Source organism: Chlorocebus sabaeus, chromosome 21 (assembly GCF_047675955.1).
Source record: "Chlorocebus sabaeus isolate Y175 chromosome 21, mChlSab1.0.hap1, whole genome shotgun sequence".
Taxonomy (NCBI): domain Eukaryota; kingdom Metazoa; phylum Chordata; class Mammalia; order Primates; family Cercopithecidae; genus Chlorocebus; species Chlorocebus sabaeus.
The window spans coordinates 68,055,786-68,071,961 of NC_132924.1; positions in this window are offsets into that span (position 1 = coordinate 68,055,786).

The following is a 16,176-nucleotide window of genomic DNA, read 5'->3' on the forward strand; positions in this document are numbered from 1 at the left end:
TCTTCCAGCTTTTTCCCAAGTCTGACCTGAAAGTTAATTTTACATATTCTACATCTTTTTTTTTTTTTTTTTTTGAGACAGAGTTTCACTCTTGTCTCCCAGGCTGGAGTGCAATGGCGTGATCTCGGCTCACTGCAACCTCCACCTCATGGGTTCAAGTGATTCTCCTGCCTCAGCCTCCCGAGTAGCTGGAACTACAGGAGTCCACCACCATGCTTGGCTAATTTTTGTATTTTTGGTAGAGACAGAGTTCCTCCATGTTGGTCAGGCTGGTCTCGAACTCCCTACCTCAGGTGATCTGCCCATCTTCAACTCCCAAAGTGCTGGGATTACAGTCATGAGCCACTGCCGCTTGGCCATTATGTGTGTGTGTATATATATGTGTATATATATATATTTTTTTCATGCAACTACTCCACATCTAGAAACCAAATTTTGTTACGGTTATTTATCACTGCATAATGAACTACCACCCACAACATTTAGTGACATAAAATAAAAACTATTTAATTTTGGTTACATTTCCGTGGGGTAGGAATCAAACCATCCTGGTAAGGATGGCTTGCTTTCTAGGGCCTTAGCAAAAGTAGTAAAGGTCAATGTCTGGAGATGGCTGGGGCAGCTTGCACAGGACCATAAGTTTGCAGCTTTAGTTTTTTTCTCCCTTTGAGATGTGCTGAAGCTGGAATATCCAAGATATTTCTTTTACTCACATGCCTTGTACCTGGACTTAAGTAGCTCTTTTCCACATGGCATCTTCCCCTCTTTAACCAGGTGATTTTATTATTGTTAGACTTTTTACATGTGTATTACAACAAATGAGTATTCCAAGATAGAAGTTTCAGAGCTTAAAAGCTAGCCTAAAACTCATGCAGCATTATTTATGCCACAATTTTTTAGTTACATGGGGTCAGAGAAGATTTAATGTTGGGGGGGGTATGAATATCAAGAGGGATCATTACCAAAATGCTTATTGTTCAAGTGAAACAAGTGGCTGGGTGCCAAGTAGATCACAGAATATTATAAAAGCATTTTTGATAAACTGGAATTTCAAATTATGTTAAAATTTATAATCTCGATTTAGTTCCACTGTTGTGTAATTTTCATGTTCTCATTCTTAAGATTAAAACAAATCAACACACCAGGAATTCTAAATTCTCTTGGGATTTTTTTTGAAGCCTTCATAAAGATCTATGGCAATCTTCTATTGACTATGTAAATATCACCCTAAAATGATGTAGTGTTTTTCCTCAAAGATGTATTACAATTTTATCTAATTGTTATTATAAAAATTAATAATTTATACCAATAAAATAATTTACATGTAAACCTGGGACTTAATTATGGTAATTTTCTCATTTCTTTAAATTTGTACACTATGCTATTTTGTGGATGACATGCATAATTAAAGTGGAATCAATTTGGAATAATATATCTGAAAATTCTAGCCTGTTTAAATTTTTTCATCGCTAAACTCAGGCTTAAACAAAATAAGCTTTCTTTTTGTTAATCCTGAAAAACTGTCAGTTTACTAAAACACATTTTGGGACTTCTAAAGAGATCAATGCAATGTTGCTTGTATGTTAAGACATACAATTTGGAAAGAGTAGAATCACAAGGGAAAATTGTGGGGGATATTGATACTTTGCTAATAAAATAAAAAGACTCAAAATGCTCCTTGATGATTGTCATTATCAGCTGGGACGTTCTGTGCATGGAGTAGAACACATACTGTGGCTAATGATCCTGAGGATGAGAAGTGTGGAATAGTGCATAAAATGGTATTTGAATACACAAACCTTATGTCACCCATCACATCTAAGCAGTAATATTGTGTCTAGAAACATGAAACAGACCACCTATTCACAGGATTGGCAAATGGATAAAAAAGGTAAGGTAATGAATTCAAGACAAAAGGAGGGAAAACACGTAATACAGATGACAAATAAGTCAGAGATAAGAGAGAGAAAGGTGACAGCGCTTCTCTACTTGTGTGGTTTTTCATAGTTTTAAGTGACTGAACTAGGATAGAATATTTTACTTGACTGGCCATATATTCTTTTATTTTCATTTTTATTCCTCTGTGTACATCAGTTTAGATTATTTCCATATTGGAATAAATGGCACTGATAAAGATACAGGTGGGAGCAAAGCTCCTCTGCTAGTTTTTCTATTAATTCAAAACAGAAACAATCCATTTCCATTCACCTTTTCCTTCTCTTCCTTAAGTTATTTCATATCTTTTCCCAGCTTCCCCCACATTGGAGCAGTTACAGCTGCAAAACACACACCTACTAGAGCACATCCATAGGGAGAAAGAGAAAGAAACTACAGGGGATTACATTCAGCAAATGATCATGTCTGTCTGTTCTCTGTAATATGTGTGGACAATTATCATGCAATATAATTGTGAATCCTGTTACTTTCATGGAGAGAAAGTGCATTTGCACGTTTGTGTGTGTGGGTGCATGTGTGTGTGTAGTGATTTTGCTTTTCATTCTTGGCTACCAGTAGAGCATATTTTGGGGGAACATGAGGAAACACTCATAGGCGCCATAAATATTTGCACTGGGAGATTTCTGTTTGAACAGGTTTCATTTAACAAATAAAAGTAATTCTGGTAAACTATTCTATACATTTATTTTCATTAGAATTTAAGTTTAAAACTGAGTCCCTGTAATCTGGTTATTCTCAGTTTAGAGTGGAAAGCATGATTAAAGATAATTTCCTTTTGATCCTGAATGTTTGATGGATACTGAATGATTCAGACCACACAAGATTAACTGAAGTTATTGGAAGTCAACTTTTAGAAGGTAAATGATTAAACTATTCCCCTAAAAATACGATTTTTTGGAACTATTTCCTGAAAATGCTGTGCACACCTCTACAGTATTCTCCTAATAAGACCACACCTGGAAATCTGAGTGTTTTGCTTGAGGCATTTTGCTAGAGAGGTATTTGAAAGGTATCAGGGAGATAAATGAAACCACCTGGAGACTGTACCTCCAGTGGCAATCACTGGCCTGTCCTGGGATGAAGGTATGCTTGCTTTACTGCAGCTGTCAGGCTGCTACTTTGTTCTTTACTGCTCCTCTCAAAACACTATCCATCAAAAGGTGTCGCTTAGATTTATAGGTGGCAGCAGCTCTACTTTTATGAAGCACTGCTATTAAATATATGTGAATAATATTATTAATGCTTATTTAAATATTTATGAGGGCAAACTACATTACCTAAATCCTGGGAAAAGATAAAACTGCTCACAAAATCAGGAAGCCCAGGAAAGCAAGACAAAGTACCTCAAATATGTGTAAAACCATCATTTCCTCCCCTCAAAATATTAAAGTTTAAAACACCAAAGTGGGAGGAAAATAAATAAGGACAACAGAATTTTAAAAGCTTCAACAGTTCTGCTAGAATTCTTGTTCCTATGCAGATCAAAATCAAATTCTCCTATAAAATGTGCAACAATTTGACCTTTACAGTTGCTCCTCTTCAGGTTTTGAAATCTTACAAAAACATACACAACTACATCTTGTGAAATAGGAGAATTATAAATCACATGTTAAAGATACCTATATATTTCTTCGGGTGAATGACCAATGGACATTACACAATGTTTAAATGAAGGATTTTTTAAATAACCCTATTAAAAATGGACAAAGAACATGAACATTTTTCAAAAGAAGACATACATCCAGCCAACAAACATACGAAAAATGTTCAATATTACTGATCATTAGAGAAATGCACATCAAAACCACAATGAGATACCATCTCACACCAATCAGAATGGCTATTACTAAAAGTAAAAAAAAAAATAACAAATACTGGTGATGTTATGGAGAAAAGAGAACACTTATATACTGTTGGTGGGAGCGTAAATTTGTTCAACCATTGTGGAAAGCAGTATGGTGATTCCTTAAAGAGCTAAAAACAGGACTACCAATTGCCCTAGGAATCCCATTACTGGGTATATACCCAGAGGAATATTAATCATTCTACCAGAAAGATACATGCACACAAATGTTCATTGCCTCCCTATTCACAATAGCAAAGACATGGAGTTGACCTAAATGCCTGTCAATGACAGATTAGATAAAGAAAATGTGGTACATATACAACTGGGAATACTGTGAAGCCATAAAAAAGAATGGATTATGACTTTTGTGGGAACATGGTTGGAGCTGTAGTTTGCTATGATCATTAGCAAACTAACAAAGGAAGAGAATATAAAGTATTGCATGTTCTCATTTTTAAGTGGGAGCTAAGTGATGAAAACTCATAAACACAAAGAAGGGAACAACAGACAATGGGGTCTATATGAGGGTGGACGGTGAGTGGGGGGAGGCTCAGAAAAAATAACTGTGTGGTACTTGGTTTAATACCTAAGTGATAAAATAATCTGTACAATAATCCCCTGTGACACGAGTTTACATACATTACAAACCTTTACATGTACCCCTGAACCTAAAATAAAAATTAAAGTGTTTTCAACATTTTAGAACCAATGCATTTTTCAAAAAGACTAAAAGCAGCCTTTTATTATTATAAAATTTATGCATTCTGAATGTGAAAACATAAAAATAATAAGCAAAAGTAAACAAGTAAAATCTGTATTGATCATACAGGTATTTTTAGTCTTAAAACCTTATTAATATCCTTAAAAACTTATCCATACTTAAATTTTCTATATATGTGTATACATAATTATATGCATGAGATCAGACTTTCCAGTTGTTTTGCAATGTGCTTATTTTCATTATCACTATTTTTGCATGTTAATATATTCACTTTATAGATTCAGACTTCTTCAATTTTACCCAAAGTATCCTTTATAGCTGGATTAGCTAAGCCAGATTCAATCCAGGCTTATATGTGTTTACTTGTTATGTCCCTTAAGTCTCTGTCTTTAAAATATATATATATATAATACACACACACACACATATGTGTGTGTGTGTGATCATGTGTGATCATGTGTGCATGTGTGTGTGTATGTGTGGTGTACGTGTGTGATTGTGTGTACACAAATTTGTTCAATCAACTTCTCCAGAAGTTCATTAACATTTTTTCTCCTAGGAGAATATTTTTATTGTTTGACTCAGTTTTTGTTTCAAAGACTTGAGAAACAGACTAGGCTGGTCGTCCTGCAGATTGATGTATTTTCTCAATTTGTCTGGTTGTTTCCTTGAGATATTGCATGACTTATTTTTCTATCCCTATATTTTCTGCAAATGTGAATGCGCATTTGAAAGCTTGTTGGATTCAAGTTTTTGTTTGTTTCTTGAATGTCTTATATATTTTTTCCATAGCAACATCAAAATCTACTTGTTTACTTTCGTAAAAATACTTATTGGTATTCTGAATTCATAAATTGTTAGAGATCATTGACTTCTGTGTGATTTTAATTCTTCGTATCCAAAGATGGCAAGTCTTTACTTTCAAGTACACTCATGCTCTTCAGAAGTGCTCTAGTTTTCTTCATATAAAAATCATTCCTCTCAAAGGAACTCATGTCTGTTTTATGTTTTATTACTCCCAAACCTATAATTTGGAAAACCTGTACGTATATATGGTCTGACAGTAATACTTCCTCCTCCTTTTGATAGTCTAGCATACCATCATGAAATGTCTTAATTTGTTTATTTCCTGCTGTCTCCTTTCTTTTTCATGTGTGTTTTGCCCTAACATATCATTGCCATTTGCTTCAAATTTATTGTATGATTGAAGGAAGACCTGCTATCATTTCCTATGTTGATTCTTCTGTGTGTTTCTTCTTTTTTGAAAGACATCTTTATCTTAAAATCAGGCTGAGCCATGTTTTAAGTTACATGATCTCCATATTGGTGTCCTTCAGACACAGATTATACAGATTAATGAGAATTTAATATCTTGAAAAGGATGTAGGCCCATTTTTTCCAAAACAGAAGGTTTCACACATTTTAAGCCTATATATAATATTTTCAAAAATTAATATGGAGCAGAAATTAAATTATGCTCACCTATTTAGTCTGTTGCTATTGGAGAGTTTGTTCCTATTGCTAAAAATGGAAAAATATGTTATAAATAAAAAATCAACATATAACAGTAAGTATTAAAATGCATTATATGGCTTTTATGAATACAAATTGTACAAATATTAAAATTAACCTTAATATGTTCAAACATTGATCTCTTTTAGTTTATCTGATATGAGAAATATTGCTCTGGAGACAAATTGTAGACAGAGGAAGTGCTTGTATCTTTTTTATTAACATATACTTATTGCACATATTTCTGAAGTACATGTGATACTTTCATACATACATAGAACAAATTATCTGAATAGACATTTATCAAAAGAATACCTACAGATGGCCAATAGGTATATGAAAAATGCTGAAATTATTAATCATTAAGGAAATGCAAATCATATCTGAAGAGTTAAATAATTCATGACTTGTTTACACTTCCTAGTTCTCTGTAACAATGTATGAAATATAACATTTCTGATTCCTAGAGAAACTAAGTTACACAAAAAGATTGCTAAAATATAAACCAAAACAAAATGAAAAATCATGTAGTGATATTAAGTTCTATAAAAAATAAATAAAATAAATTTTTAAAAGTAAAAAAGATTATGAATAAAATAGTGTAATAATAGAATTGCCAAATACAAAAAGAATAAAATACAGGTTGAATATTCATTCTTTGATACACCTGGGATCAGAAGTGTTTCAGATTTTGATTTTTTCATATTTTAGAATATTTGCATATACATATATAAAATGAGATACCTAAGTATCTCATTAGATACTAAGACCCAAATTTAAGCACAAAATTTATTTTTGTTTCATAAACTTATACTCCTTTAACACATAACCTGAAGGTAACTTTATACAAAATTTTTAATAACTTTGTCACATGGAATAAATTTTTGGCTATGACCTGTCACATGAAGCCAAGTGTGGAATTTTCCACTTGTGGCATCCTGTAGGTGCTCAAAGAGTTTCAGATTCTGTAATATTTTGAATTTTGTATTTTCAGATGCTCAGTGTATACATGGCTTAATTGAACTGAGAACAACTGTAAAAGCTAGATCATTAATTATTATCAATATTATATGAAAAACTAATAGGGAAATTTAACATTATCAGACAAAGAAAAATGTGTACCCTTATAGGCAATAATTCTAGAAACATATGAACTTTACTTTCCAGGTAAATAAACTAATTTTTATAAAGATGAAGATCACTTATGCAGAAAATCAATCTCCTTATTTCAAAATAGGATTACAATTCAAGTTTTCTGAAAATTAGTCTAATATGTTTTTCTACTAAAACACACTTTTTGATGTAAATGTTCTGCATATTATGCACAAGTAATTAATAATATAGTAGTCTTTGACAGGAAAAGTTAAATTTAGTATTTCTACAATAAGATTAGTTTCTTTTTAATTATATTTTAAGTTCTAGGGTACATGTGTACAACGTGCAGTCTTGTTACAAATATATACAGGTGCCATGTTGGTGTGCTGCACCCATTAACTCGTCATTTACATTAGATATACCTCCTAATGCTATCTCTCCCCCCCTCCGCGCACCCCATAACAGGTCCCGGTGTGTGATGTTCCCCACCTTGTGTCCAAGTGATCTCATTGTTCAATTCCCACCTATGAATGAGATCTTGTGGTGTTTGGCTTTCTGCCATTGTGATCATTGACTGAGAATGATGGCTTTCAGTTTCATCCATGTCCCTTCAAAGGACATGAACTCATCCTTTTTTATGGCTGTATAGTATTTCATGGTATATATGTGTCACATTTTCTTAATCCAGTCTATCATTGATGGACATTTGGGTTGGTTCCAAGTCTTTGCTATTGTGAATAGTGCCACAATAAACATACGTGTGCATGTGTCTTTATAGCAGCATGATTTATAATCCTTTGGGTATATATCCAGTAATGGGATGGCTGGGTCAAATGGTATTTATAGCTCTAGATCCTTAAGGAATCACAACTATAAGTAAACCACGATTAATATGGTGTTTTTATGTAATTTTTTCCTTAATATTGCTTTAAGAAAGGGCTACCTTACACTTTTTTTTTTTATTATTATTATACTTTAAGTTCTAGGGTACATGTGCATAATGTGCAGGTTTGTTACATATGTATACTTGTGCCATGTTGGTGTGCTGCACCTACCTTACACATTTCTTAGGTTGTAATAAATGAAGTAATCAAATTGACAATAGTGAATGGTTAGCACTCACATGTATTAAATTGATATTCTAAGCAGATGATAGAATATATATGCCCAGGAAACAACTTATATTAACCTTAGGGAGAGAAAAGAGCCAATATATTAACTTCCAGGTTTATAAAGAAATTATCTTTTTTTTCAAGATTTTATTGGCAAAGGCAATATTTTGTAACTACAAAATCACTTTTTATACAATCTCTTCAATTGATTTGTAAACGTTTACAAACGTTATAGCCTCCTAGAAATTTAGTGAGAAAATACACAAAAAAGAATAAATGAAACACTCATAATTTACTCAGAGATAATAATCTGTTTTTAACATTTTGGTGTTTATCTTTTTAGACAAAGACAAATATGCATTTTCCTCTTGAAATATGTTAATTTTATAAAGACTGTTTTGTAGCTTGGTTTTTAAAAGTTTTTTTAATGTCTTATTTTACTTGTACCATAATTTCTCATTGTTGACATTTGACATTTTCTGTCAAGTGTTTCACATTATAAATATTGACATGAATGCCCTTGAGGCTAACTTTCTGTCATTCATTCTATAATTACAGTTGTCAAAGTTGCTAATATATCTATACACTTCATAGCATTACTATCAGTTGTAGATTTCAAGAGATAAAATTCTACATTCCGAAGTGGAAGTATTTGAGAAACTCTAGCTTTCGTAACTGGGAGATTTTGGATTCTGTTAATCTATTAACATATTGAACTATTAAATGTTATCTATTAATGAAAGATATTACATATTGAATTATATTATGCAATGCACGATAATGTGTGTATGAGGGAAGTCTCATATAGACTAGTCACATAAAAACTGTTCTGAAGGTTATACATGTTGTTAACTTTTTTCAACAAAACCAAAATGTCTCATCACCAGAAAATAAAGTCTAAAATAAAACAAAACAAAATAAAAATGACTTACTATATTTTTCATATGCAGCTGCCTGATGAAAATTAATTGAAATATATACTGATCTCAAAATATTCTCTCATATAGGAAAATCAAATAGAAAGGAAATATTCAGAGCAATAGGTAATTTTTTCACATTTACCACAGATTCCAGATTTTTAAAGTAGTGGGTTAACAACAAACCTACCTTCCCAAGTGAGATAAAGTAATTGACTTGGTAAGCAGTTGTTAATCCATAATCATTGAAATTAGATAATTTAATCCTTTTTGATTTTCAGGAATTACTAAAACTTTCCTCTTAGTCCCATTATGTGTAATTACAGCTATTTTATACAGAAGAAATTAGAATCATATCTCGATTATACTAATCATGGATTAGCTTTAAAATATTTGCATCAAAAAATAAATTTAAAATACATTAATATTTGAATAAAGAAAAATTCTACTAACTTCACTTTACAAAAATAAGATATTTGCATTGGAACAAACTGAATTATATCACACTGCAGGATTTTTCAGTGATTTTGACAAATGTGATGTGTGTAAGTTCATCTAAATTTTTTTTAGAGATCTCTGAGGTGACTTAAAACCAGGGATAGTTTTAAATAATTGGCAATACAATCTTTATCATAAGTGTATGTCAACTTCCCACGGGTATGAATAAATATGAATACTCATTATTGACTAACATGAGACTTTAGTAATATTAGAGAAGGAAAAAGATATAAATTCACTTTAAATAGAAAATTGCTGGGGGAGGGAAATATGTAGATTACAATTACTCTAACTCTCAAGAAATCTATATTCTGAATGCTTAGTGAAGTGAAATGTGGCTTCAATTTAATGTAAAAAAATGCTACTTTAACTATGTTTATTAAGCATAATAGACATATGGAAACAGCTTATGACTCAACTGAACTTCTACATATAATGCATTTATTGTCTTCTTATAAAATGCCATTATCAAAAACATATTTGATATTAATAAGTTTATATATTATTACAGTTACAAGAGAAAAAATTCTAGTATTTACTATCATGCCTGAGATGCCACTCATTGGATTTAAAGCATACAGACATTATCTTTTAAGATTACAACTGATTCAGAGTGACTATATTTGAATTAATTTTGATATTTGAATAAGCTGTTCACCATCTACATTTCAATTGGTCTCAATGATTTTCTTATGCTATTTCAGCTGATGCTAGTTAAGTTTTGAAGAACAATAGATTGATTTTTTTGTTTGTTTGTTTAACTTACTTCATAGAGCTTAAGTACTTTACTCACATCCTTTTAAAGGATGCAGAGAAATCCTAGTGATTTCATGGATAATTATACAGTGAAAGTAAATCTCTCTAAATTAGAATTAAATTTCCAAAATCTCATTGAAGAGATGCTGATACAACATTACATTATTAAACTAAAATGTTGTTCAAGATATAAGGCTATACTGATCCAAGGGTATGATTCTGTAAAATTATTTTTGTTAGAACTATAAATATTTTTTAAGCCTTCACTGCTAATACCTTCAGGTACTGGAAAATTCGAGGTGACTAGGGACTGGAACAGAATCCCAGCATACTGAAGCAGCCCTGTAAAAAAGTGGCCAGACTGTTTGTTACATGGTACCTTGATCCGATATCTACTTACTGGCCAGGGTCTCCAGGTACCCTCTCCCACAAGTGTCTTTGAACTAGGATTATCAAGCCAGTAGCAGCTCTGCAACTCCCTGGGACAGAGCTCCCAGTGGAAGGGGCAGGTTGCCATCTTTGCTGTCTTGAAGCCCTCACCCTTGCTGTCTCCAGGCTCTGCAGAGTCCACGGGATGTGGGACTGGTCTGGAACCCCACATCTCACAGAAAAGTGGCTGCGTTGCAGCCTGCTTAGTCCCTAGGTTAGTTAGGTCTGAGTTCTTATTCCACAACCAAGGAGAATAAGGCGTGCGGACACCAGAGAGTGCATAGAGTAGGATTTTTAAGCAAAAGGGAAGTTCTCAGCAAAGAAAGGGGACCTGAAAGAAGGCTGTCAGAAATGGGGCTGAGTTCTCAGTCTTTTATGTGGTAAAGAGAAGGAAGTCTTCTGAGGGATCTGCCCAAAATAGGAGGGCCAAAGTTCCCTCCTAAGGGTGTTGCATTTGCATATGCCTAGGATTGGCCAGAGTGAGTCCATCTTGGTTATTACCCATAAAAGCCTAAGAAAAACTCACGGAGGTGCTAAAACCACAATGCTAAACATCATGTTAATGACATTTAATGAGTTGAGTCAAATTAAAGGCAGTTAGGCTGATTTATTATCCCTGTGCCTAGGCTGGGACATTTCCTTCTGAGCAAGATCCTGGCATAAGAGGAAATTCTTAACCACATTTCTTTCCACTAAGTACAGGGGCTGAGCAGGTGTGGTCCTGCAGGTATTTTTCCACTCCTGAAACCCTCCCTCCCTATCTGCCTAACCAGCCTCTAGGTTTTTCCTCTGTTGACTGAACTGTTTTCCCTGCAGATCCTAGTTGTCATTTCTTCTCACTGGGCAGGGCTGCCCAAATTAAGACTCCAGAATAACCACCTTGCCCAAACCTGACCACTTCAATCACAGGCAGCCCAGCAGTGTTAAGGACCGCCCACATGCAGAGATGAGAAAGAACCAATGCAAACTCCAGCAACTCAAATTGCCAGTGTTTTACGTCCTCAAAATGTCCACAGTACTTCTCTAACAAAAGTTCTTAACGAGGCTGAGTTGGCTGAAATGATAGAAACAGAATTCAGAATACAGATAAGAATGAAGATCACTGAGATTCAGGAGAATGACAAAACCCAATCCACAAAAATGAAGAATCACAATAAAATAATACAGGAGCTGACAGACAAAAGAGCCAGTATGAAAAAGAACTTAAATGATATGATAGAGCTGAAAAACACACTCCAGGAATTTCACAATGCAATCGCAAATATTAACAGCAGAATAGATCAAGCTGAGTAAAGAATCTCAGAATTTGAAGACTGGTTCTCTGAAATAAGACAGTAAGACCAAAATAATAATAATAATAATAATAATAATAATAATGCAATGAACAAAAACTCCAAGAAATGTGGAATTATGTAAATACACCAAATCTATGAATAGTTGGCATACTTAAAGGGACAGAGAGAAAGTAAAATACTTGGAAAGAATATTTCAGGATTCATCCATGAAAACTTTCCCATTGTCACTCGAGAAGCCAATAATCAAATTCACAAAATACAGAGAACCACTACACGATTCTATCCAAGAAGATTATCTCCAACACACTTACTCTTCAGATTTTTCAAGGTTGAAATGAAAGAAAGAACATTAAAGGCAGCTAGAGAGAAGAGGCAGGTTATTCACAAAGGGAGCCCTATCAGGCTAACAATGGACCTCTCAGCAAAAAAACCATACAAACCAGAAGAGATTGAGGACCTATATTCAACATTCTTGTAGAAATAATCTTCAACCAAGAATTTCGTATCCAGCCAAACTAAGCTTCCTCAGCAAAGGAAAAATAAGATACTTTTCAGATAAGCAAATGCTAAAAGAGTTTGTTACCACCAGTCCCACCTTACAAGGGATATTGAAAGGGGCACTAAGTATAGAAAGGAAGGATTGTTATCAGCCAAGACAAAAAAAAAAAAACCTGTAAGTAGAAAGACCAGTGACACTATAAGGCAACCAAACAAATAAGCTGGAACAATAACTAGGTAACAACAAAATGACAGGATCAAATTCACACACACCAATCCTACCTTGAATGTAAATGGGCTAAATGACCAATTGAAAGTTACAGAGTGGCAAGCTGTCTATAAAAGCAAGACCCAATAGTTTGCTGTCTTCAAGAGAACCATCTCAAACACAATGACATACATAATCTCAAAATAAAGGGATGGATAAAAATCTACTAAGCAAAAAGAAATCAGAAACAAAGCAGGGATTGCAATCTTAATTTCAGACAAACAGGCTTTTACCAATAAAGATCAAAAAAGAAAAAGAAGGGCATTACATAATGGCACAGGGTTCAATTCAACAAGAAGACCTAACTATAACAAATATATATGCACCCAACACAGGAGCACCCGGATTCATAAAGCAAATTCTTAGAGACCCATGAAGAGACTTAGACTTCCACACAATAATAGTGGGAGACTATAACACTCCACTGACAGTACTAGACAGATAGATCACTGAGGCAAAGAATCCACAAAGATATTCAGGACCTGAACTTAACATTAGATTAAATGAATCTGATAGACCTCTATATTACTCTCCACCAAAAACAACAAAATATACATTCTTCTCATCTGCACATGACACATACTCTAAAATTGACCACACAATCTAACATATAACAATTCTCAGCAAATGCAAAAGAACCAAAATCATATCAAACACACTCTTGGACCACAGTGCAATAAAAATAGAAATCAAAGCTAAAAAAAAATCATTCAACACCATTAAATTACATAGAAATTATATAACCTGCTTCAGAATGACTTTTGGGTAAATAATGAAATTAAGGCAGAAGTCAAGAAATTCTTTGAAACTAATGAGAACAAAGATAAATCATACCATAATCTCTGTGACATACCTAAGGCAGTGTTAAGAGGGAAATTTATAGCACTAAACACCTACATCAAAAAGTTAGAAAGATCTCAATTTAATAAGCTAGCATCCCAATTAAAAGAACTAGAGAATCAAAAGCACAACAACCCCAAATCTAGAAGAAAACAAGAAATAACGAAAATCAGAACTGAACTGAAGGAGATCAAGACTTGGAAAACCATTCAAAAGATCAACAAATTCAGGACTTTTTTTTTTTTTTTGAAAAAAATAATATTATAAACAGACTGCTAGCTAGATTAATAAAAAAAGAAAAGAGAGAAGATCCAAATAAACATAATCAGAACCAACAAAGGGGATGTTAACACTGACCCAAAGAAATACAAATAACCATCAGAGAATACTCTAGGCACACAAACTAGAAAACCTCAAAGAGCTGCATAAATTCCTGGACACATACACCCTCCCAAGATTGATAACAGCAAGAAATTTATTCCCTGAACAGACCAATAACAAGCTTCAAAATTAAGCCAGTGTTAAGTAGCCTATCAAACAAATAAATCTCAGAACCAGAGAGATTCACATTTGAATCGTAGCAAAGGTACAAAGAAGAGCTGCTACCGTTCTTGCTAAAACTCTTCCAAAAAATTCAGGAGGACAAACTCCTCTCCAACTTATTCTATGAGGCCAGCCTCATTCTGTTACTGAAGCCAGGCAAAGACAACACATAAAAGAAAACTTCAGCCAAATATACTTGATGAACATTGACATAAAAATCCTAGACAAAATACTTGCAAACTGAATCCAGAGCTACATCAAAAAGCTTATCCACCACAATCAAGTAGGCTTAACTCCTGGGATGTAAATGTGGTTCAAAGTATGCAAATCAATAAATGTGATTCATCACATGGACAGAAAAAAAGACAAAAATCAACATGATTATTTCAATAGATGCAGAAAAGACATTTGATACAATTTAACATCCTTTTATGTTAAAAACTAAATAAATTATGTAATGAAGAAATATACCTCAAAATCATAAGAGCCATATATGACAAACCAGTAGCCAACATCATACTGAATGAGCAAAAGCTGGAAGTATTCTCCTTAAACACCATCACAAGATAGGGATGCCTTCTCTTATAACTCCCACTCAACATAGTATTGGAAGTCTCAGACGGAGCAATCAGGGAAGAGAGAGAAATAAATGGCAACCAAATGGGAAGAGAGAAAGTCAAACAATTCCTGTTTGAAGATGACATGTTTTTATATCTAGAAAATCCCAGCCTCAGCCCAAAAGCTCCTTCAGCAGATAAACAACTTCAAGTGTAAATTTGTTCAGCCATTGTAGAAAGCAGTGTGGCAACTCCTCAAAGAACTAAAAACAGAACTACCGTTCAACTCAGCAATCCCATTACTTGGTATATACCCAAAGGAATATAAATCATTCTACCACAAAGACACATGCATGCATATGTTCATCGCAGCATTATTCACAATAGTAAATACATGGAATCAAACTAAATACCTATCAATGGTAGACTGGATAGATAAAATGTGGTCCATATACAGTATGCAATACTATGCACCCATAAAAAAGAATGAGATCTTGTTTTCAGTAACATGGATGGAACTGGAGGCCATCATTCTTAGCAAACTAATGCAGGAACAGAAAACCAAATACCACATGTGATAAACAGGCCGCTAAATGATGAGAACACACAGACACAAAGATGGGAACAACACACTGGGGCCTATCTCAGGGTGGAAGGTAGGAAGAGGGAAAGGAACAGAAAAAACAACTATTGGGTACTAGGCTTAGTACCTGAGTGACAAAATGATCTGTACAATAAACCCCTCTGACATGAGTTTACCCGTAAAACAAACCTGCACATGTACCACTGAACATTAAAGCCAGAAAAAAAAAGTATGAAAAATCTAAAAGGTAAAATAAACATTTGAATGACTATGTGACTTACTGTACTAAATATACAGCTATGATTCGACATATCATCTAAGAAGCCAAGACATCTAATAAGATTTTGTCAATATTATATAAAGATAATTTAAACCCAAAGAATTTGAATCAAGACACCACTATATAAATTATCTGTGAAACATGTTACCTCATAAAAAATTCCATTCTAAAACTGTTCCCCAAACCTCAGGGGCATCTACTGACACAGTCTCACAAGCTGTTCCGAGGAGGTCTTGGTGATTATCAGTCTGTGTTCATTTTACCTTTTTTGTTGTTGTTACATTTACAAAGACAGAAATTTATTTTTTACAGTTCGGGGGGCCATTTTCATTTTTTAGGGTTGAAACCATGTACAAACCTCCCAACTTTCAGTCCCAGAGCATTGCAAGAATGTGGAGGTCCTTCTCGGTGGAGCCAGGCTGGCTGAGTGTGAGGAGCGGGGAGAACAATGTTCTTTAATTAGAATTGTA